This window comes from Rattus norvegicus, chromosome 8, assembly GCF_021556685.1.
Source record: "Rattus norvegicus strain SHRSP/BbbUtx chromosome 8, alternate assembly SHRSP_T2T, whole genome shotgun sequence".
NCBI lineage: Eukaryota > Metazoa > Chordata > Mammalia > Rodentia > Muridae > Rattus > Rattus norvegicus.
Genome location: NC_141541.1, coordinates 17,295,592 through 17,318,545, shown reverse-complemented (window position 1 = coordinate 17,318,545; position 22,954 = coordinate 17,295,592). Strand labels below are relative to the sequence as shown.

Genomic DNA, 22,954 nt, shown 5'->3' with positions numbered 1-22,954 from the left:
TGCATGTGGCCCTCGACAGACAAGCCTTCTGATTGAATGGGCAGGGCATCAGCTGCTGGGCCCAGTGTCACTCTGGGCAGCGAAATTATCTACTGAATTATCCTGAGAACTTTGTGTATTGGGCACTCTCCTTCCATGTTTCTGTCATTTAAATAAATCCAAGGTAATTCTTCAATATGGAAACTGAAAGGGAAAACAAGTGTGTTATGTGCCCAAGGTCACAGAGATAAAGACGGAACTCGGAGACTGCTGAACTTGACGGCTTTGCTTGATTATCGTGCAAAACAATGCTTTACCTGGCCGTTTCGCCCTGCGGAGCAGCTACACAAGCAAACAGCGTTTGTGTAGTGCCCAGTGGATGACAGATACACTCAAGGTTCTGGGGATCCAGTAGCACAGGACAGACAGAAGCCCTGCCCTCATGGAGAAGGGAGGCCGACAGTAAAAACAGAGACAAATAATTTAGGTGATAGGAACTATGTAGCAAGTAAAACAGGAAGGGACAGAGAGTGTGATTAGCAGGCTCAGAGAAGACAGTCCTTAGTCTCCGTCTCTTGACATTCATGTCCTTCTATAACCACTGGACTGTGACCTGAACCCAGGGGCTTCATTTGTAAGGAGCACAGTGCAGCAAAGATAGATGAAAAGACATCTAAGAATAACAGAGAAACTGTAAAATTAGGAAGTGGTTTAAGCTAACAGGACTCAGTGAGATCCACATGCTACAGTGACTTTGGTATTCGTTCCTATTTAGTTAGTAAATAACAAACTGCCCTAGAAAGACAAACTTGGGTCTTCTGAGGCTTTGTGCAAGGAGCTCCTCTCTCCACTGTTGATTCACGCAGAGTTTCTTTGTATCAGGACACCAGCAGAATACTTTCTGCTTAATTGTGTTTAATGTCCTTTCCCAGGTCATCACAAGCTCTCAGAGCAGATGGAGAGCCCATTTGGATTCTCTGTATCAACCTAGATTTCCAAGGACTGAAAGAACCAAGAGCCTGACCTTGGCTTCTGTGGAACCAAAAGGCAACATTAAGGCTTCAAGGAATACTTTAGATATCCACTTTCTCAAGCTACAAAGAAATATGAAATGAGAGTAAGTTCTTCAAGCAGAAGTCTTAAATAAGGGTTTAAAAGTTAAGCATTTAGGTATAATAAATATAGATTAAATGTCTGACCTCAGCAGAAACCAAGGAAATATGAAAGCAGTGGACAGTTATGGTTTGTTTGTTTTTTTTTTTCATCTTTCAAATTGGGAAAAATGATCCTGAATTCACGTGGGATTCAGTGAGATGCAGCGTTCACACTCCTGGTGGCTGTCCTGGCCCTTCAAGTGGGTCAGATCCACAGGTGTGCAGCTCTTTAATCATTGCTTTGTATAAGGACACGAGAGCATCCTCAACCCTTCCACAGAGTTAGGTACCTTTAGATGTTCAGCACTTATGGGGTGATTCACTAACCAAATCTGATACAACCCTAACGAAGTTGGAGAAAGCATTCAGTAAAAAGCGCTTTTATGGTTCATTGTAGAATTGAGACAAGGAAAGAAGAAACAATAGGAATCCTTGGAGATTTGCTTATAGGATGGATGCGACAATTTCCTGCTTTAAATGAGGTTTGAAAGACTTCAATAAACTGGGGCAGCATGAATAAACATCTAGATACTATGCCAACTATATCAAGATCCCCAGCATGTATGTGGAAGAGGCCGACACAGAACTACTCACCGTGGAACTGAATTAACCAGGAAATATATACATTTCAATATATAGATACAGACAGACATAGATTTGGATATGGGTATAGATATATAATGGCCATGTCATAAGTGACTGTAGACTGACTTGAAAGTGGTTCTAGAGTGATCATCACTTATGCTTATAGTCAGAAAACTAACAATGCATGCAGCTTAGCAGTATGTTTTCTAAAAATCTAAGTCCACAAAATTTGAACCGTTATGTTCATGACTGTGTATTGATCCAAATATTTCCAATAAATAAGACCACTTTGGCTTGCCTTAAGTTTTAGAATCACACTAGTTTCCTCTTTTTTGCTGCTTTTAAGGTAACAAAGTAGTCTGGGTACCAAGGAGCTGGTGGTGGACTGGCAAGACGAATACTCCCGAGACTCTGCTAGTTTAAAACGGGGCTGGAGGCTCAACAGCTGTGTGACCACAGGAACATGTTCAACCCCACCGGCACCTCAGCTTTTCCATCCTTAAGGTTTAACACCAACAAGGTCAGCGGTTGACTTGCTGAATTTGTTGCATGAGGGTTTGAGTAAGAAACCCCGAGCCTTGTCTGACACATAGAGAAAGCCACCTACATTTTCTAAACAGTCATGGCCTGCTTTTTCTAAGTGATGGCTTATAAACCAACAAAAAATGTAAGTTTTAGTGGACTTAGCGGTGAGGAGCCACCCTGAACCAATCCTCTCCTTCATGCTTCATGGCGTTCACTATCCCCTTGTGACAGTCAAACGGCATAGCCCCATTCTACTGAAGAAACCGTGTACCTGTGTTGTGGCTCGCCACTCCCACACACCTCAGAGTGGAATCAGGAATCAAGTTTATTTTTAACATAAAGTCAATTTCCTTGTGACCCATACTCTGTAGCTCATCTTATGGTGCATTTTAAAATGAGCGACCTACCCACTTACTTTATTTAGTGAACATTCACCGTATGAGGCTTATGTTTCAGATGTGTGGCACAACCCAGCTCACTCCGACGCCTTCTTTATCACTAGCCTGTCTGCTTGGAGCTGCTCCACAGATAAAAGTGGATAAAAGTCACATCAAGTCCTACTAGGCCACCTTATGCTGTGAGCATGACTTTAAAGGATATTTTACAAGCTAACCAGTGATGCTGTGTGCGGAAACAGGGGGACTCTGAGAATACGAGGTCCTATTAGGAGACTGGGGTGTAATGACCCCGTCAAAGGCGGCTCTGTACCTGCCGGTGAACCTAAGTTAGTGGCAGTCCTGTAAGACTCTGCAGACAAAGGGACAGCTGGTGGTGCTTCCGAAAGAGCTTGTTGAAATTTGTGGCACAACTGTTTTCAGTTGAAAATGTGTCCAGTGATGTGTAGAATTTTAGCCATGAAGACTGAGCTCTGGGAAACTTGTAAGTGGAAAACCAGAAAATGCACCCCATGGGTCATGCGGCTTGTGTCAGTAAGGAGACTCATGGGTGACACTGTGTATGTTTGGTAAAGCAGGCTCTGTAGGCAGGCATGGATAGAGTAGTAGCCTTCACTGAGCCATCATTTTCTCAAATGTAGTAGCAGTCGTGACTTCTTAGCACTGTTGTCAGGATCAAATGCAATGATAATCTGTTAAAGGAAACACTGGATGGTAGGAACTTAATTAGGCATCACTTTACCAGAACAACAAAGAGGCATCAGTCTGGAATGCACTCCTACCGCAGAAGGACAGAGGAACATTCTGCACCCCAGATTGGTTTTTTTTTTTAAATACTTCTAGAATTTATTTGTATAAAACATAGGGTCTTCAAGAACAAAGATTTTTGTCTAGTCACCTGTGTGTCCCTGGCACCCAGACACTATGCTCCCCATGGTGGATAGTTGATAAGTTATTTGACTTATGGCTAATTTGCTTGGACCAGCCATTCAGCCTTTGGTCATTCCCAAGACGTTCTGTGGGACCTCAAACTGTCAATCAGAAAAGTGACTCCCTAGCACGATATACTGAGCTAGAGGAAGAAAACTGTGGTTTGAAAATGACACTCCAAGTGAACTTTGCATGAGATAAGCTGAGACTCAGAGGAGGAAGCAGAGAGATAGAGCAGGCGAGAGCAAAGCTGCAAGAGAGGGCATGTTTGAGCTGAATTCAAGAAGACTGAAGAATATTGACAAAATGAGGTAATGGGGGAGAGCAGGGGGAAGGTAAAGAATGGAGTAAACAAAGAGAGCAAAGGTGGAAAGGCCGGAAATTAAAAACCAGTGCAGTCAGGGACAAGGAGGTAGGCACAGGTCTGTGTTATTTGGACACTGCACAGACCCCATGGACTTAGTAACCAAGGTGTGAGTCACTGCCATGGTGGTCTAGGCTTGAGCACCCGAAAGCCCTGTGAGAAGACTGCATATTGGCAAGAAAGGAGAGGACTTGGGTATGGGGACAGGCAGCAACAGCGGATATTTGTCCAAGGGAATGCATATCTTGTTGCCTCCAAACCTGTGGGAAAATCACATCTGGCTTTAGGAAGGGGAATGCTGGACTATTGTTGGCTTGGAAATACCCTGGACCTGCATTTGACTCTAAAGCAGTCATTGCTAGTCCAGCACGTGTTCAGAAGAGCAGCTACACGGCACTGCAGAACCTAGTGAGTGGCATTTGCCTCATTCCCAGCACCTAACCTTGGTGAATAGAGCCAGCGAGCCCCAGAGCTGTGCACCTCCCAACAGAGCATGGGGCTCAGGTACACCGGGCACACAGCCATCAAATCCCCAAGATTTTTGTTTGTCATCAACTGTTCTCAGGCTAGTGAAGGACAATGATGAAGGGAAGCATGTTGTGTGTGAGACCTTGGGCATTATCAATGACATCGTTTCATGACCATAGCGAGGACGGTTCTTGTAGCCCGTTACACAAAAGGCTTTGTGGAGCTAATTGCTTAAGAGGTAAACCAGAAGCTGGACTCTAAGCTGACCTATTGGATGAGTTAATTACATGTCGTCGCAATAGGAGAAAGAGTTGGTTTTAACCTAAGGATTTTAATCTAGAAGGCACAAGGAGCTCGAAGGGGCAAAAGCTCCTCTAAAGGACTGATTTAAAGGCTGGGAGTGGAAGTCTCAGAGTGGACAAAGCCCAGAAGTCAAAGGCCAACAAGTGAGGAGGAAATGAGATAGCCATAACTCCCTCCCTCCTCTTCTCCTCCTAAGGTGTCAACAGCTTCCCTCTTCCAAAGCAAGTGAAGTGGCAGCTCCAGGGTGGCTTCCTGGTCTCCCTGGTAAAGCACTGGTTTTCCATCAACCCCATGGCCTAGTCTGTCCAGGCTTCTAACCACACTGAGAGACGCAGCCATTCTTCAGTTGCCATCACCCATCCTGTATAGGCCTCTGTTGTCATTCCAATTAATCATTAAGCCTGCAGATTTGCACTTAGCCTGCACAAGACAAATTCCAGAGGCATGAGCTAAGAGCTCACTTTATTTTGCCGCTCATAGCAGGGCACATTTCCTAGAGTCAGCTCTGCCTACTCCCTCTCTGCCCTCACCTTTGGAACCGAGGAAAGGGAAGGGAGGGGTCACGTGGATGTTGAGGCTCCTTAGGACTGGGAGTGCAGGGGGAAACAAAGAGGGCGAGCAGAGTGAGTACTTCTCAGGCTTCCCTTGATGAGGAAGTCTGCAGAGCAGAGCTGACTCCAGGAAAACCTAGCACACGAACAAAGAGATGTCTTCATGCTCTTCTGTTTTGATGTTGAAACCTAGCGCGCCATCCAAAGGTGTCAACAGGTGCAAGGTTAGGTCTGTTATGGGAATTCCAGCTTCTCCAGCTTCTTGGCCACATACATTATCATTTGGCCCCAAGGTTGAGTGACTGGATAGAGACAAGTGACTGAAGTGTTTTGTGAGGACGGTGGAGAAAGGGCTCCAGATAAAGACCGTGCTCATCAATGCTTACAACTGGACAAGAGCTTACATCATGGAAACACACCTCTGACTTTTTCTCTAAACCACTGAGACACCTCAGTCTGATAAGTAATTGGCTACATGCTCAGACGTCAGTCATGGCGTCTGTCTGGCGCCACTCTGACTAAAACACCTTGTAGTAGAGAGATGCGTGTCTTCCATGGGCCTACAACCCACACACCCCAGTTCTGTTCTTTCCGTGACAAGGCTGAAGCCATATTAGCTTTTAGTTCAAGGAACAAGATGGCTCCAGGCCCCACGTTAGATGCTTGCACATGGTTTCTCTACTCCCGCATTCTTCTTTTCTCATCATCTCTCCATCACCAAGAGGAGGAAGAAGGGAAGGGGGAGGGGGAAGGGAAGGGAGAAGAATTAAGGGAGGGGGAGGAGGAGGGGGAAGGGGATGGTGAGGGGAAATAAAACAGAATTGTCTCCTGTCTCTCTTTTTCCTCAGTGAATGCTAGCAACTTTGAATGCAGGGACCATGTTGTTCCTGTGTACAGGATGTCCCTGTGCTGGAACAACATCTGGCACATGGTCACTGCCCAATAAATATTTGTCAACTAAATGACAGAAGCCATATAATTTCCAGCCTTACAGTGGCATGGTGTGGGAGCGATCTGTTGGACCAACAGTATAAACACAAAGGGTGGCTACTGGCCTGCCTCTACAATGTATGGCAAACAGATGTCCGTCAGCAAACAATTCGTACCTATAAAGTGCCGAAGGCTGTGCTGGGTGGTGTCACTTTGACAGTTGGACCATTTTCTGAGTTCAAAAAAAACCTTACTGAAAGCTGAGGAGGATATGTATCTATCTGGGAGAATGTGAGGAAAGTGCTTGTGTCTGTTCTGTCAGAGGTGTGTGTGTGGTGAGTTGGGGAGCAGAAATTGAAAGAAGCTGTGTGGCATTGCCAGTTCATGCAACAGAGGAGCCCAGAGGGTGGTGTACTTTTGTCTTAGTCTGTATTCAGTGCTATGGGTTGGTTTTGGTGAAAGAGTTCCAAACCATACTGGCAGGCCTGATGGGACAGTGTCAGCATTGCAGAACTACCCTCGCTGGTGCTAAACAATGCCGGTTTAAACAGGCCTGGATGGCAGCATGCACGTTCATGTTCTTGATCTGCAGCTTTTCTGGATGCCCCCTTCTCGTCCCTACCTCTCGTCTTCACCCTTTTCTCTATATATTTGGCTCATGACCTCATCTGTGTCTATACCTGTTGTGCCTACAGTCTCAAGGGCTTCAACTTCCCGCCTGGACCTGGGTGTTTGTTTTCACCTCTTCTTAATTTTTTATCTCTTGTCTAACCCTAGGGATTGAAGTGTCCTTACATCCACTGGGTCTTTGTTGGTCAGTGGGTCATGAAATTAAACTGGCAGATTTGCAATGGTGGTTGAAATAAACCAGGTAGAGAAAGTGAAACCCAGGAGTTACGATATGCACGGAGTCTGAATCGTCTCTTGTAGTTTGTTTGACATATAACATGGCTTGTGGCCGTTCCTCTGTGATCGTGCTGGGTCTTGAATTGCTTGTCCTACAATGAGCATAGTTAGAGTGGACTCGGAGCTCGCCCTGTCCCGCAATGTCCTCTTTGCTCTTTACATGTTTAGTTCACTCTGCCTTGACCATCTCCATATATTTCATTTCTATCCATTCTTTAGCTCCAACTTTCAGTGCCCTCTGATTTTTAGCTTAAAAATATTCTTGTCTGAGACCATCTTCAGCTCATTCTTGTCTTGGCACAGAAACAAAAGCCAACTGCAGCTCTTTTCGTTGCTCCGTGACTCCCACACCACTGAGTGTACTTCAGGAAAACTTGCAAATCTCTTCATGTCATTAAATTGAATGCATATTCATTTGGGGGCTTTTTGTTGTTGTTGCTTTGGCTGTATGCTTAAAACTGTCAACATTCTGGATTTCTACTTCATCTCCAGCAATCATTTCTCTGTGGCCATTTTCTCCTGCCCTATAAGTCTGGGTGTTCCATAGGGTGCAAATCTCACCATAGGTTATTTCTCCTGTGCTTCCTCGGCTCTTTCCCTACTTCTCCAGCAGGTGATGACTGCCAACTCTACATCCCTCTGTCCGCACTGTCCACTGAGATCCAGATTTCTTATAGCAGATTCCATCTTCACACAGAAAACACATCCCATGATGAGGTCATCTTCGTCGCCAAGATAAGGGGCCTCCTGTGTGTTTGGTCAAGCTGGTCTTTGTATCTGAAATGCTTTTCCTTGCTATTATTTATTTTTCAAACACACACACACACACACACACACACACACACACACACACACACACACACACACTTTCTCTTTCATTTTGTAAGTGATGTTTTTTTAGCCAGAGCCTTCCTGTGTAGCTCAGTTTAACTTTGAACTCCAATCCTTCTGTCTCAGCTTCCAGGATGCTACGGTTTCAGGAATGCACCAAGTTGGTCTCCTACGTATCTTTAAAACTAGCCTTTTATGTGCCTTCGAAATCCAGTGTCAGTGCCCTCAGAGATGCCGTGCATTTCCTCCCAGACCACATCTATGTGGGTTTTGCATCTGTCTGTCTCCCTGTACTGCAAGCACTTTAAAAGAGAGAGAAGTTAAAGGATTTTTGTGTACCCATTGCCTAACACCTGCGTGCCTGGCACAATATAAGGGTTAATAAATATTTCCTAACACTGCCATCATAATAAACTGCTAGAGAATATTTGGTGAGTTCCCAAAAATGGGCCCTGAGAATCAAGTGATCTACAAGCAGATCTGGAGTTGGCCCAGCCTGTTGGCCAGACTTCCCATGGTTCCTGTAGTGTTGCTCTGTTTTCTAATTGTGCTGTGCTGCGTAGACTAGAAAGAGATGCAAAAAGGAAATTTTGATGTGCCCATCATCTCTCTGACTGCCAAGGAGGCAGCTTACCCTGTCATGGCAGGCCCGTGATGGACATTGAGCGTCCGTGCGTCCTTCTGGTTGTCTTCCCTTTGATACTTTTGTATCTTGGTGACTGGGGCCAGGCTCTGAGCCAATTGCTATAATCTGATTGGGAAACTGGTGTTTCGAAGAGTGGGGAACCAGGTCTAGATACCAAGTGTTGCCCCCTTTGTCCTCCCGGAGGTGGTTATGTTGGGGTGGGGACAATGGAGCTGAGCTTACTCTGTGATTAGAGCCATAAACTGCTGAGCAAACATTTGATTAATGAGCGCATGCTTTGCTGATTTCATTAGTTCAGATAAAGCTCACAGCGAAGCAGTTGAATTCCTTCACATGAGTTGGTGTGTAGGTCCAGGGCTAGTGACATCTTGAAAACGCCATTGTGCCGTGGTTTGGATGGAGACTTACGTTTCCTTGGTAGTCCCATCAGGATTGCATGTGGGCTCAACATTAAAGAGTAAACACGGGTCAAAAATAATAACAGTCCTGTGTATTAGACTAGCATGATAGGTTTCGTAAGCTTTATGCAAGTTACATTATTTAACTCTTACAGCAACCTTCCTAACTAGTCCTGATTTACAATACAAAGTTAAAGTGAACATAATCTTATTTGCCTGTGATTCTAGTGCCTGGAGGATGGGGCAATGGAGGATTGCCGATATTTCTTGGCCAGCCTATGTATGTAACGAGCTCTAGGTGAGCCTGGGCTACACAGTGAGATCATTAATAAAGTCAATAAGTGGAATAACCAGAAAAATAAATCTGAAAAGTATCTCGTGGTTGAGACATAGTAATTATAAACTATAGTGACTAACAACAGGAATTGTGCTAGGGCCATAAGATGTCGGGAACAAGAACCCAACAAGGGCCTTTCACATGTTCCTTTGAGTCAATGTGACAAGTCACAAGGTCCAGGCTAAGCTGCCATTCCCTGAGGCAGTTCACTCTTCCTGGTTTCTGGTTCTCATAAAAGTTTGTGTTGTTGTTTCCCTTTGGTCCTTCTGCTTTTCCTGACTCTGTGATTGGTGGAGGCACAGCAGTGGCCCAGGTTTTACCCTTTCTGAGAGGCTGAAGCAAATGATAGTGTTGTGTCCCCTTCATCCCGTACACTAGCTCCATAATAAAGTGAGAATCCTGATCATGTGTCCCCAAGCCTGGCCTAGAGTGTCAAAGCACTGATGATGCAAGAGAGCCTTCCGTCCTGACCACGGCAACCACATCTCTCCATCTTTTCTGGAGGACATTTCCAAAGCGTTCTGTTGAACAGCATTGGAGACTATGCTGAGCTTGGTAGAGGCAGGAGCTGTAACAGATGAGCGCCGACAGCCATTGCTAATCTCTGGCTCCTTGGTAGCAATTCTTTCAGCGCCATTCATCTTCAACCCATCAGAGACTCCCATGAGATCCATGTCCATTGCTTCCTATATACGACCGCTCCTTTCCAGTTAGTGTCTCCATGTTAGAGTCTGCTCACTGTTCTGCAGTAAAAAATAACTCCCCCTCCCATGCGTTTGCTCCACTCAGGCCCTGCCAGTTCCACCGTTCCATTAAGAATTCCACTCCACAGTAGCTCCACATTGAAAGGATTCCACAATGTGGGATGTCACCAGGCCAGGCGCTGATGACTCAGAAGGATACAGTCTTACCTCACAGCAGCACTGGTCAGAAATGAGCCATGTTATTTCTGCTTACAGTCCCTGGGTCAGAACTAATCCATGGTGCCACTCAATTCCAAACCAGTCCATGTGCCTGGATAACCAATAGAATCCCAAGGAACTACCGGTGTGCCCTCGGACTCCTCAGAAGTACTCCAACTCGGTTCTTTGCTATTGTTTTTATCCCAGTGATATCCATTTCTCCACAGGACAACTAGAGAATGCATTACAATTATGAGTCAGCATGTCTAACAAATAATATAGAGAACATCTTTTCCAGAGCGTCTATGTGGCCATGTGTCTGTACTAACCAATTTGATGAGTCTTTGAAGGACAGACAGGATTGACGCATCTTCTCATAGAACCTCACGGGACTGAACGCAAAGGTCCTCAGACACAGCAGCATTCCGGGTGGCTCTCTTTGGGAAAATGCAAGTGGTGGTTTTGGAAGGGCGGTTGGGCTGTGCCAGCACTTCTGTAAGGTTCTCTATGAGGGCGAGGGTCATGGCCATGTCTTTTGTCATTTTCTCTCCCTTGATGCCAGGTGTCCTGTTAAACTAGCGTGACAGTGGAAGCCGTTTGTCTCCCCTCCACATGAAGCCAGACTAAAGTGAGTGCCTTGGAACAAACAAGGATTGCCATCTCATCCTCTTCTATCAGCTCGAATTCACCCTAATCTCGCTGAGTGCCTCGGTGGAAAGCGAGCTTCAAAGACTAGCAGCTTGGTTGAGACAGCAACTTACATCGTCACCTTTACATTAGAGACACAGCTGTGTAAACACATAAGCTACGCCTTGCCTGAAAACATCAATGGCAACAACCACCACCACACCAACAAAACCAAAGCAAACCCAAACCCAAACCCAAACCAAACCCAAACCCAAACCCAAACCCAAACCCAAACCCAAACCCAAACCCAAACCCAAACCCAAAAAACCTCATCTCCCCGACTCCTGTCTGTAAGCCACCAGTCTCATGTAACTGCAGACAGTGTTCTCTCTGCTGGGCTTACTGTATCCCCAGCTTCCTGTGCTGGCTGATCAACCGGGACCTGACTTCTGACCTGTCAGATTTATGTTGTCTGTCCAACCTTGTCAATCTCACCTTGTCAATCTCAAGGTCTTCTCCAGGATCATTACCCAGATTTTTTTTCCTTACATAATTTAATTTCACTCTGTCAACTATAGTTTCTTTGATCATGTATGAGACTTAAAAGTTTAAAAGCAATACCAATATATTTTGTACAAGCATGTCTCAATATGATACAGCTTTTTCTATGTTTTTTTATTTTATTATTTTAATTATTACATAATTTATATTTTATTATTGTTTTATTTTTACTTTTGGGAATTGAACACATGCTAGGCAAATGCTGTACCAGAGAGCTGTGTTCTCAGCCCTCGGCATGATATATATTTCAGAGGAAAAAGTTATGTTTCATCACACCACAAAATTCTAGAAAGAAGTTACCTGAGAAATATTTATTATGGGATCTCTGAGATCTTTCTCCAAAGCATTTACAATCATTTTCATAAACATGAATTACAGAGCTAGAAGAAACATTAGGGCTTATTTGGTTCTAGTCTCTTAATATACAATTCTGAGGATACCGAAGCCAAGAAATAACAGATAAAATGTATAATATATCAGTCAGTCTGTTTGTGAATTGGTCTCTCCACTCTACGACAGTCTTTGACTTCCACATTTGAGCCAGTACTCAAGGATACACTGAGTTGGCACAAGGCCCAGGTTCAAGTCCCAGTATCACTACAGAATGTTCAAGGTGTTAACCGCCAAGTGTTATCTACTATAATGAAAGTACTTGAAAAATCTTTGTTTTGTGAGGTTCTGCTTTAGAGCACAGAGTTGTTCATTTTGTGGGTCACAATTCCTTTGACAAACCTCTATCTGCAAAAATATTTACATTATGATTCATAACACTAGAGAGATTACAGTTATGGAGTTGCAACAAAAACACTTTTATGGTTGGAGGTCACCACAAGATGAGGAACTATACTGAACGGTTGCAGCATTAGGAAGGTTGAGAACCACTGCTCCAAAATAAGTGAGATGGTAGAGCCGAACCCCACCCCCACATGGACTTGGGAGCCAGACTGCCATCAGAGTGCAGGGAGAGCCGGTTTGGCAAAGGAAAATGACGTGGTTTCCTTTCAATTTAGGGATTATACAGTTGGGACTTACTGCATTCCTCGTCTCACTGGGGGCCAGCCACAAAACATGTTTTTGCCATCAAAATATTTCTAAATACTTTCTATGTTAGTTATTTTGGTATCACTGTGACAGCGGTGCATACAAGCACTGTGTCAAAGGAGGAAGGATGTGCATTGGCTCATGGTTTCAGAGATGTTTCAGCTGTGGTGGCGAGGGAGGTGTGCGTGTGGCAGTGGCTGTTCATGAAAAAGAAGCAGAGGGAGTGGGGAGGAGCTAGAGGTGTCCTTAATCACTGTTCCACTTCTGCGACCAGAATTCACTTCCTAAGCCTTGACACTCTTCCAAATAGTGCCCCACGCAGAGGACCAAGCCTGCAAACAAGGGCCCATTTGGGTGTTTCAGATTACGGTAACCATGTGTGCTTGTAGAGCAATATGGATGCCAGGGTCTGCAGTTGAACTATCAGGGTTCAGATCCAGCCTTGGCCATGTGGGATGCACTGTGTGATTTAACCTGAATGAGCCGCAGTAAATCAGCGATAACATGTTTGTAAACTGGTTATGAAGGTAAGATTAAACTAAATTCACAAATGATAAAGAATGTCACTGTCGGCTGCTGCTGGCACGTGCTTTAGTCCCAGCCCTTGGAAGGTATAGTCAGGAGAATCTGTGCGTTAGAGGCCAGCCTGGTCTCCGGGATGGCCAGGGCTACACAAAGAAACCCTGTCTTGAAAACCAAAACCAACCAAACGAAAAAAAATGTCCAACAGTAATAGGTAATAAGTAACTCGGGTGTCTCCTATTCAGATTGGCCTCAGGGGCATGGCAGGGTTTTTACATCCATGGTTTCTTTTTTTTTTTTTTTTTTTTTTTTTTTAACACCAGATGAGAGAAGCCCAGTGCTGGCTCTCGCTTGCCTAGGGGCAAGTTTCACTTTGGCATTTTCTTTTTTTTTTTTTTTTTTCCATGGTTTCTTTCAAGAGGGTACTTACACGTAAAACTGTAAGGAGTGAGAGAAACAAGGGGGAGCAGGCAGATGTACTTGTCTTGATCGTGTGGGGGAACTCTAGATGGCAAATAGTATCATGGAACGTTTCTTCTCTCTATTAATCAGTCATTGTCCCCTGGCCGCCTCTGGGGATAATATGCAACCTCGTTGACACTTCAGGGAGAGCTGTTTCTGCCCACAGAGGGACATTCTCAGAAGAGGGGGTAGCTCCTGGGAGGCAGCAGGCAAACCAGAATGGGCCTGTTGGGAAGGATCTGGAAAGACAACCAAGGAGTCTTACATGCTTGAGACAGTGGTCGGTGTTCACTGACGGTACAGGCTGTGGCTGTCCCCTGTGCATTTCCATCCCCAGTCCTTCCTCCTTCAATCACGCCTCCAGGTTTGCTAGGTGATGGTACATCACTTCTGTGCTGAGCACTCTTTGGGAGCACGGGAGGCCTCTGCCAGTGAGCTGAGGGGCACTCCCTTGTATTCTCACAGAGAGACGATAAACAAATCAATGTGATGATTACGGACACGCGCCTTAGGGTGAAAGCGCACCATAAGCTGATAACCAGAGCTTCTTTCACTGAGGACATATGGCTGGGAAGCCTTGATTGTCATCTTCCGGAGGAGCGCGAGATACAGCATATGGTATATATTCTATACAAGCACCCAGGCATTTCCACCTAGAGAGCTGAAAAGGATACTGCTCTTCGGGCATGCGCATGTCTGATGTGATCTAATGTCTCTGCTTGTCACGTTTTCTCCACAATTTCAGTGTTGATGTTTCTGAGTTACGCTCTCTGGTAATTTGATCTAATCCACCTATTCATTAATTTTATATCTGCATTTTATCTTTTACATTTATTTATGTTGTGAGGGGGACACATACACACAAGCCACAGTGTGCCTGTAGAGGTCAGAGGTCAACTTGTGGAAGTCCCTTCTCTCCTTCTACCGTGTGAACTCCAGGAGTCAAACTCAGGGCGCCAGGCTTCACAAACCTTTATCTGCTGAGCCCTGCAAGTGAATTTTTAGTATCTTTTGTTTTCTAAGGTTGGTTGATGTTTGAAGATAGGATGAGCGTCTTTCCCCTTGGAGCATAGTCTCTTCTGACAGGTGAGCAGTTTACACTAAAAGTTCTTCCATGGGGGAGAAAGTACAGGCCTGGGCTGGGATTGCCACTGCTGAAGCCAGGAAGAGAAGGCAGGAAGGATCTGCAGCCACTGGGTCACAGAAGCCATGTGAAGGAAGCACCACGGGAGTCAAAGGCTGGCTGGAAGCAACAGGGAGACAATTAGGCAGCAAATCTGGAGCATAAAGCGCTTGCAGCAAAGAAGTGGAGGCTGTACCAGAGGCCTGACATGCCTGCAGTTTCCTGTGCCTCTGGCTGGGTCTGAGGCTGGAGATGAAAATGCTGGGTTATGAAGATGGCCCTGTGGTAGTCAAGAAGGATCTGGAAGCGTTCTAACTGAAGATCTTTCTTCAGGAAACCCACACAAGTGAGTACATCTAAAATAATTTAGTTAGTTAAATAAAACAGGGAACTCCAACCAGAAAAGTTATCTGTTCCCCCTGACCTTGAAGGCAGGTAGGGCTTCAAGGGGGTTCTTTTTGTTCCCCAGAGCTGTGAGAGCTTGTCTCTCCTTATTTGTCTGCTTCCTTCTCGTTCCTCCTTTGGCTGTCCAGTGTTTCCTTTCTCATGACTCAACCCCTGTAGTGATGGGCAAGGCCGTCTTCAGCAAGCCTTCTAGCATAGCTTCCTGTGGGAGAGACAGTGTGTCCCTACCTCAATCAAGTCACCTGGGGAAAGGAGAGCACTGTGAACCTGCTGTCCTGGGCAGGGGATAAGGCAGGTCGTGTGGAGGGCGTGCAGCCCAGAAGGCCTGGCCCAAGTAGCTTCGTTCTTCCAAAGAAGGGGTGGCCTGGAAAACTTTCTGAGTAGAAGGTTCTAACTGACTGACTCAGTAATTGATTGGCTGACTGGTGATTGGTAGGGTTGCCTGTTTTTCAGTTTTGCAAACATATAGAAACACCATTACCCACTTAAATTGTAGCTGTCCAAATTGAACTAGCTGTGAACAGTGCTTCTCTGACACAAGCGTCTCTCCAAAGTTGAACTGTACTAAGCGCCTATAGTGTGCAAGGCATCTCACCAGACTCACAGGATCCTAGGAAAATATGTCCCTGAAAGCCTTCTTCCTTGTGAGGCTGTGGGTACCTCAGAGACAAGTATTACATCCCGAGTCCTATAGAGCGCCTAGCATATCGCAGATCTCAACAGACACTTGTTTCTGAAGGTGGACTTACATGGTGTATTCAACATACAAAGCTGCATCTGTGTGGAGAAATGACATCCTGTCAATCACTGTCAAACCTCCAATTCCATCCTTGGGTATTTCTCCTTAGAAAACAGTAAGAAAATTTTGAAACTTCCTTTGAGAATATTTTGGACGTCAAAATCAATAGTTTAGGTCAGAATTCCAGTTCCCATAGACTGGCCGATGAACCAGGGGCCATTTCTTTTTTATTTATTTATTTATTTATTTATTTATTTATTTATTTATTTATTTATTTATTTTTTTTTTTTATTAACTTGAGTATTTCTTATATACATTTCGAGTGTTATTCCCTTTCCCGGTTTCCGGGCAAACATCCCCCTCCCCCCTCCCCTTCCTCATGGGTGTTCCCCTCCCAACCCTCCCCCCATTGCCGCCCTCCCCGCATAGACTAGTTCACTGGGGGTTCAGTCTTAGCAGGACCCAGGGCTTCCCCTTCCACTGGTGCTCTTACTAGGATATTCATTGCTACCTATGGGGTCAGAGTCCAGGGTCAGTCCATGTATAGTCTTTAGGTAGTGGCTTAGTCCCTGGAAGCTCTGATTGCTTGGCATTGTTGTACTTTTGGGGTCTCGAGCCCCTTCAAGCTCTTCCAGTTCTTTCTCTGATTCCTTCAATAGGGGACCTATTCTCAGTTCAGTGGTTTGCTGCTGGCATTCGCCTCTGTATTTGCTGTATTCTGGCTGTGTCTCTCAGGAGAGATCTACATCCGGCTCCTGTCGGTCTGCACTTCTTTGCTTCATCCATCTTGTCTAATTGGGTGGCTGTATATGTATGGGCCACATGTGGGGCAGGCTCTGAATGGGTGTTCCTTCAGTCTCTGTTTTAATCTTTGCCTCTCCCTTCCCTGCCAAGGGTATTCTTTTTCCTCATTTAAAGAAGGAGTGAAGCATTCACATTTTGATCATCCGTTTTGAGTTTCGTTTGTTCGAGGGATCTAGGGTAATTCAAGCATTTGGGCTAATAGCCACTTATCAATGAGTGCATACCATGTATGTCTTTCTGTGATTGGGTTAGCTCACTCAGGATGATATTTTCCAGTTCCAACCATTTGCCTACGAATTTCATAAACTCGTTGTTTTTGATAGCTGAGTAATATTCCATTGTGTAGATGTACCACATTTTCTGTATCCATTCCTCTGTTGAGGGGCATCTGGGTTCTTTCCAGTTTCTGGCTATTATAAATAAGGCTGCGATGAACATAGTGGAGCACGTGTCTCTTTTATATGTTGAGGCATCTTTTGGGTATATGCCCAAGAGAGGTATAGCTGGATCCTCAGGCAGTTCAATGTCCAATTTTCTGAGGAACCTCCAGACTGATTTCCAGAATGGTTTTACCAGTCTGCAATCCCACCAACAATGGAGGAGTGTTCCTCTTTCTCCACATCCTCGCCAGCATCTGCTGTCACCTGAGTTTTTGATCTTAGCCATTCTCACTGGTGTGAGGTGAAATCTCAGGGTTGTTTTGATTTGCATTTCCCTTATGACTAAAGATGTTGAACATTTCTTTAGGTGTTTCTCGGCCATTCGGCATTCCTCAGCTGTGAATTCTTTGTTTAGCTATGAACCCCATTTTTTAATAGGGTTATTTGTTTCCCTGCGGTCTAACTTCTTGAGTTCTTTGTATATTTTGGATATAAGGCCTCTATCTGTTGTAGGATTGGTAAAGATCTTTTCCCAATCTGTTGGTTGCCGTTTTGTCCTAACCACAGTGTCCTTTGCCTTACAGAAGCTTTGCAGTTTTATGAGATCCCATTTGTCGATTCTTGATCTTAGAGCATAAGCCATTGGTGTTTTGTTCAGGAAATTTTTTCCAGTGCCCATGTGTTCCAGATGCTTCCCTAGTTTTTCTTCTATTAGTTTGAGTGTGTCTGGTTTGATGTGGAGGTCCTTGATCCACTTGGACTTAAGCTTTGTACAGGGTGATAAGCATGGATCGATCTGCATTCTTCTACATGTTGCCCTCCAGTTGAACCAGCACCATTTGCTGAAAATGCTATCTTTTTTCCATTGGATGGTTTTGGCTCCTTTGTCAAAAATCAAGTGACCATAGGTGTGTGGGTTCATTTCTGGGTCTTCAATTCTATTCCATTGGTCTATCTGTCTGTCTCTGTACCAATACCATGCAGTTTTTATCACTATTGCTCTGTAATACTGCTTGAGTTCAGGGATAGTGATTCCCCCTGAAGTCCTTTTATTGTTGAGGATAGCTTTAGCTATCCTGGGTTTTTTGTTATTCCAGATGAATTTGCAAATTGTTCTGTCTAACTCTTTGAAGAATTGGATTGGTATTTTGATGGGGATTGCATTGAATCTGTAGATTGCTTTTGGTAAAATGGCCATTTTTACTATATTAATCCTGCCAATCCATGAGCATGGGAGATCTTTCCATCTTCTGAGGTCTTCTTCAATTTCTTTCCTCAGTGTCTTGAAGTTCTTATTGTACAGATCTTTTACTTGCTTGGTTAAAGTCACACCGAGGTACTTTATATTATTTGGGTCTATTATGAAGGGTGTCGTTTCCCTAATTTCTTTCTCGGCTTGTTTCTCTTTTGTATAGAGGAAGGCAACTGATTTATTTGAGTTAATTTTATACCCAGCCACTTTGCTGAAGTTGTTTATCAGCTTTAGTAGTTCTCTGGTGGAACTTTTGGGATCACTTAAATATACTATCATGTCATCTGCAAATAGTGATATTTTGACCTCTTCTTTTCCGATCTGTATCCCCTTGATCTCCTTTTGTTGTCTGATTGCTCTGGCTAGAACTTCAAGAACTATATTGAATAAGTAGGGAGAGAGTGGGCAGCCTTGTCTAGTCCCTGATTTTAGTGGGATTGCTTCAAGTTTCTCTCCATTTAGTTTAATGTTAGCAACTGGTTTGCTGTATATGGCTTTTACTATGTTTAGGTATGGGCCTTGAATTCCTATTCTTTCCAGGACTTTTATCATGAAGGGGTGTTGAATTTTGTCAAATGCTTTCTCAGCATCTAATGAAATGATCATGTGGTTCTGTTCTTTCAGTTTGTTTATATAATGGATCACGTTGATGGTTTTCCGTATATTAAACCATCCCTGCATGCCTGGGATGAAGCCTACTTGATCATGGTGGATGACTGTTTTGATGTGCTCTTGAATTCGGTTTGCCAGAATTTTATTGAGTATTTTTGCGTCGATATTCATAAGGGAAATTGGTCTGAAGTTCTCTTTCTTTGTTGTGTCTTTGTGTGGTTTAGGTATAAGAGTAATTGTGGCTTCGTAGAAGGAATTCGGTAGGGCTCCATCTGTTTCAATTTTGTGGAATAGTTTGGATAATATTGGTATGAGGTCTTCTATGAAGGTTTGATAGAATTCTGCACTAAACCCGTCTGGACCTGGGCTCTTTTTGGTTGGGAGACCTTTAATGACTGCTTCTATTTCCTTAGGAGTTATGGGGTTGTTTAACTGGTTTATCTGTTCCTGATTTAACTTCGATACCTGGTATCTGTCTAGGAAATTGTCCATTTCCTGAAGATTTTCAAATTTTGTTGAATATAGGTTTTTATAGTAAGATCTGATGATTTTTTGAATTTCCTCTGAATCTGTAGTTATGTCTCCCTTTTCATTTCTGATTTTGTTAATTTGGACGCACTCTCTGTGTCCTCTCGTTAGTCTGGCTAAGGGTTTATCTATCTTGTTGATTTTCTCAAAGAACCAACTTTTGGTTCTGTTGATTCTTTCTATGGTCCTTTTTGTTTCTACTTGGTTGATTTCAGCTCTGAGTTTGATTATTTCCTGCCTTCTACTCCTCCTGGGTGTATTTGCTTCTTTTTGTTCTAGAGCTTTTAGGTGTGCTGTCAAGCTGCTGACATATGCTCTTTCCTGTTTCTTTCTGCAGGCACTCAGCGCTATGAGTTTTCCTCTTAGCACAGCTTTCATTGTGTCCCATAAGTTTGAGTATGTTGTATCTTCATTTTCATTAAATTCTAAAAAGTTTTTAATTTCTTTCTTTATTTCTTCCTTGACCAGGTTATCATTGAGTAGAGCATTGTTCAATTTCCACGTATATGTGGGCATTCTTCCCTTATTGTTATTGAAGACCAGTTTTAGGCCGTGGTGGTCCGATAGCACGCATGGGATTATTTCTATCTTTCTGTACCTGTTGAGGCCCGTTTTTTGACCAATTATATGGTCAATTTTGGAGAAAGTACCATGAGGAGCTGAGAAGAAGGTATATCCTTTTGCTTTAGGATAGAAAGTTCTATAAATATCCGTTAAGTCCATTTGGCTCATGACTTCTCTTAGTCTGTCGACATCACTGTTTAATTTCTGTTTCCCTGATCTGTCCATTGATGAGAGTGGGGTGTTGAAATCTCCCACTATTATTGTGTGAGGTGCAATGTGTGTTTTGAGCTTTAGTAAGGTTTCTTTTACGTATGTAGGTGCCCTTGTATTTGGGGCATAGATATTTAGGATTGAGAGTTCATCTTGGTGGATTTTTCCTTTGATGAATATGAAGTGTCCTTCCTTATCTTTTTTGATGACTTTTAGTTGGAAATTGATTTTATTTGATATTAGAATGGCTACTCCAGCTTGCTTCTTCTGACCATTTGCTTGGAAAGTTGTTTTCCAGCCTTTCACTCTGAGGTAGTGTCGGTCTTTGTCTCTGAGGTGTGTTTCCTGTAGGCAGCAGAATGCAGGGTCCTCGTTGCGTATCCAGTTTGTTAATCTATGTCTTTTTATTGGGGAGTTGAGGCCATTGATATTGAGAGATATTAAGGAATAGTGATTATTGTTTCCCTTTATATTCATATTTGGATGTGAGGTTATGTTTGTGTGCTTTCATTCTCTTTGTTTTGTTGCCAAGACGATTAGTTTCTTGCTTCTTCTAGGGTATAGCTTGCCTCCTTATGTTGGGCTTTACCATTTATTATCCTTTGTAGTGCTGGATTTGTAGAAAGATATTGTGTAAATTTGGTTTTGTCATGGAATACCTTGGTTTCTCCATCAATGTTAATTGAGAGTTTTGCTGGATACAGTAACCTGGGCTGGCATTTGTGTTCTCTTAGGGTCTGTATAACATCAGTCCAGGATCTTCTGGCCTTCATAGTTTCTGGCGAGAAGTCTGGTGTGATTCTGATAGGTCTCCCTTTATATGTTACTTGACCTTTTTCCCTTACTGCTTTTAATATTCTTTCTTTATTTTGTGCGTTTGGTGTTTTGACAATTATGTGACGGGAGGTGTTTCTTTTCTGGTCCAATCTATTTGGAGTTCTGTAGGCTTCTTGTATGTCTATGGGTATCTCTTTTTTTAGGTTAGGGAAGTTTTCTTCTATGATTTTGTTGAAGATATTTACTGGTCCTTTGAGCTGGGAGTCTTCACTCTCTTCTATACCTATTATCCTTAGGTTTGATCTTCTCATTGAGTCCTGGATTTCCTGTATGTTTTGGACCAGTACCTTTTTCCGCTTTACATTATCTTTGACAGTTGAGTCGATGATTTCTATGGAATCTTCTGCTCCTGAGATTCTCTCTTCCATCTCTTGTATTCTGTTGATGAAGCTTGTATCTACAGCTCCTTGTCTCTTCTTTTGGTTTTCTATATCCAGGGTTGTTTCCATGTGTTCTTTCTTGATTGCTTCTATTTCCATTTTTAATTCCTTCAACTGTTTGTTTGTGTTTTCCTGGAATTCTTTCAGGGATTTTTGCGATTCCTCTCTGTAGGCTTTTACTTGTTTATTAATGTTTTCCTGTGCTTCCCTAAGTGTGTTCATGTCTTTCTTGAAGTCCTCCAGCATCATGATCAAATATGATTTTGAAACTAGATCTTGCTTTTCTGGTGTGTTTGGATATTCCGTGTTTGTTTTGGTGGAAGAATTGGGCTCCGATGATGGCATGTAGTCTTGGTTTCTGTTGCTTGGGTTCCTGCGCTTGCCTCTCGCCATCAGATTATCTCTAGTGTTACTTTGTTCTGCTATTTCTGACAGTGGCTAGACTGTCCTATAAGCCTGTGTGTCAGGAGTGCTGTAGACCTGTTTTCCTCTCTTTCAGTCAGTTATGGGGACAGAGTGTTCTGCTTTCGGGCGTGTAGTTTTTCCTCTCTACAGGTCTTCAGCTGTTCCTGTGGGCCTGTGTCTTGAGTTCACCAGGCAGCTTTCTTGCAGCAGAAAATTTGGTCTTACCTGTGGTCCTGAGGCTCAAGTTCGCTCATGGGTTGCTGCCCACGGGCTCTCTGCAGCGGCAGCAATCAGGAAGACCTGTGCCGCCCCTTCCGGGAGCTTCAGTGCACCAGGGTTCCAGATGGTCTTTGGCTTTTTCCTCTGGCGTCCGAGATGTGTGTGCAGGGAGCAGTCTCTTCTGGTTTCCCAGGCTTGTCTGCCTCTCTGAAGGTTTAGCTCTCCCTCCCACGGGATTTGGGTGCAGAGAACTGTTTATCCGGTCTGTTTCTTACAGGTTCCGGCGGTGTCTCAGGTGCAGGGGTCCTGCCGCTCCTGGGCCCTCCCCCACGGGAGCCCAGAGGCCTTATACAGTTTCCTCTTGGGCCAGGGATGTGGGCAGGGGTGAGCAGTGTTGGTGGTCTCTTCCGCTCTGCAGCCTCAGGAGTGCCCACCTGACCAGGCGGTTGGGTCTCTCTCTCACCGGGTCTGGGAGCAGAGAGCTGCTGCGGGCCGGGATCCGCGGGTGTGGGACTTCCGCTAAACACAGAACGTGCCCGGTCCTAGAGAAATTCTGCTTCCGTGTGTCCCAAGCTCACCAGGCAGCTTTCGTGCAGCAGAAATTTTGGTCTTACCTGTGGTCCCGAGGCTCAGGTTCGTTCGTGGGGTGCTGCCCAGGGGCTCTCTGCAGCGGCAGCAACCAGGAAGCCCAGGGGCCATTTCTGATGGTCAGTTTCCCTGTGTCTTCTCATTTGTAAGGTGGCATTACAACTGTCTGTAATGTTATTATCTAAAGTGTGGAAGGTTTTCTACTGCTTTGAATTTTCAAATATTTTCGTGTATACAGTGAAGTGAAGGAAACGCAACATTTACCTGCTTCCTTGTGCCTTACAGAGCCTAAAGGTGGAGTTTTACAATTCTGTGATTATCTTGGCCTTCCCTTCTCTTCCCTTCTCTTCCCTTTCCTCTCCCTCACTCCCTCCCTTCCTCTTTTGTGTAACCCTGTTGGTCTTGAACTTGGGATGATTCTTCTGCAAGTGCTCCCGTGATCAGCCTGATATACGACATTTTCAGTGTGCATTTATTTATGTATTTATTTA

General features: G+C 44.1%; 2 long non-coding RNA genes across 2 annotated transcripts in view; both read left to right on the top strand.

The window, feature by feature from the left end:
- The window catches only part of LOC120094081 (uncharacterized), a 29,917-nt gene extending 27,884 nt beyond the window's left edge, over window positions 1-2,033 (top strand). The window contains exons 2-3 of the long non-coding RNA XR_015627520.1: window positions 912-1,096; window positions 1,531-2,033. This is a non-coding gene — a long non-coding RNA (uncharacterized LOC120094081). The remainder of the gene's footprint in view (window positions 1-911; window positions 1,097-1,530) is intronic.
- A 1,729-nt stretch (window positions 2,034-3,762) lies between these two features.
- Window positions 3,763-11,499, top strand: LOC148003951 (uncharacterized). The gene is made up of 2 exons (XR_015627521.1): window positions 3,763-3,879; window positions 10,767-11,499. It is a non-coding gene; the product is annotated as an uncharacterized LOC148003951 (long non-coding RNA).
- The last annotated feature ends 11,455 nt before the right edge of the window (window positions 11,500-22,954 follow it).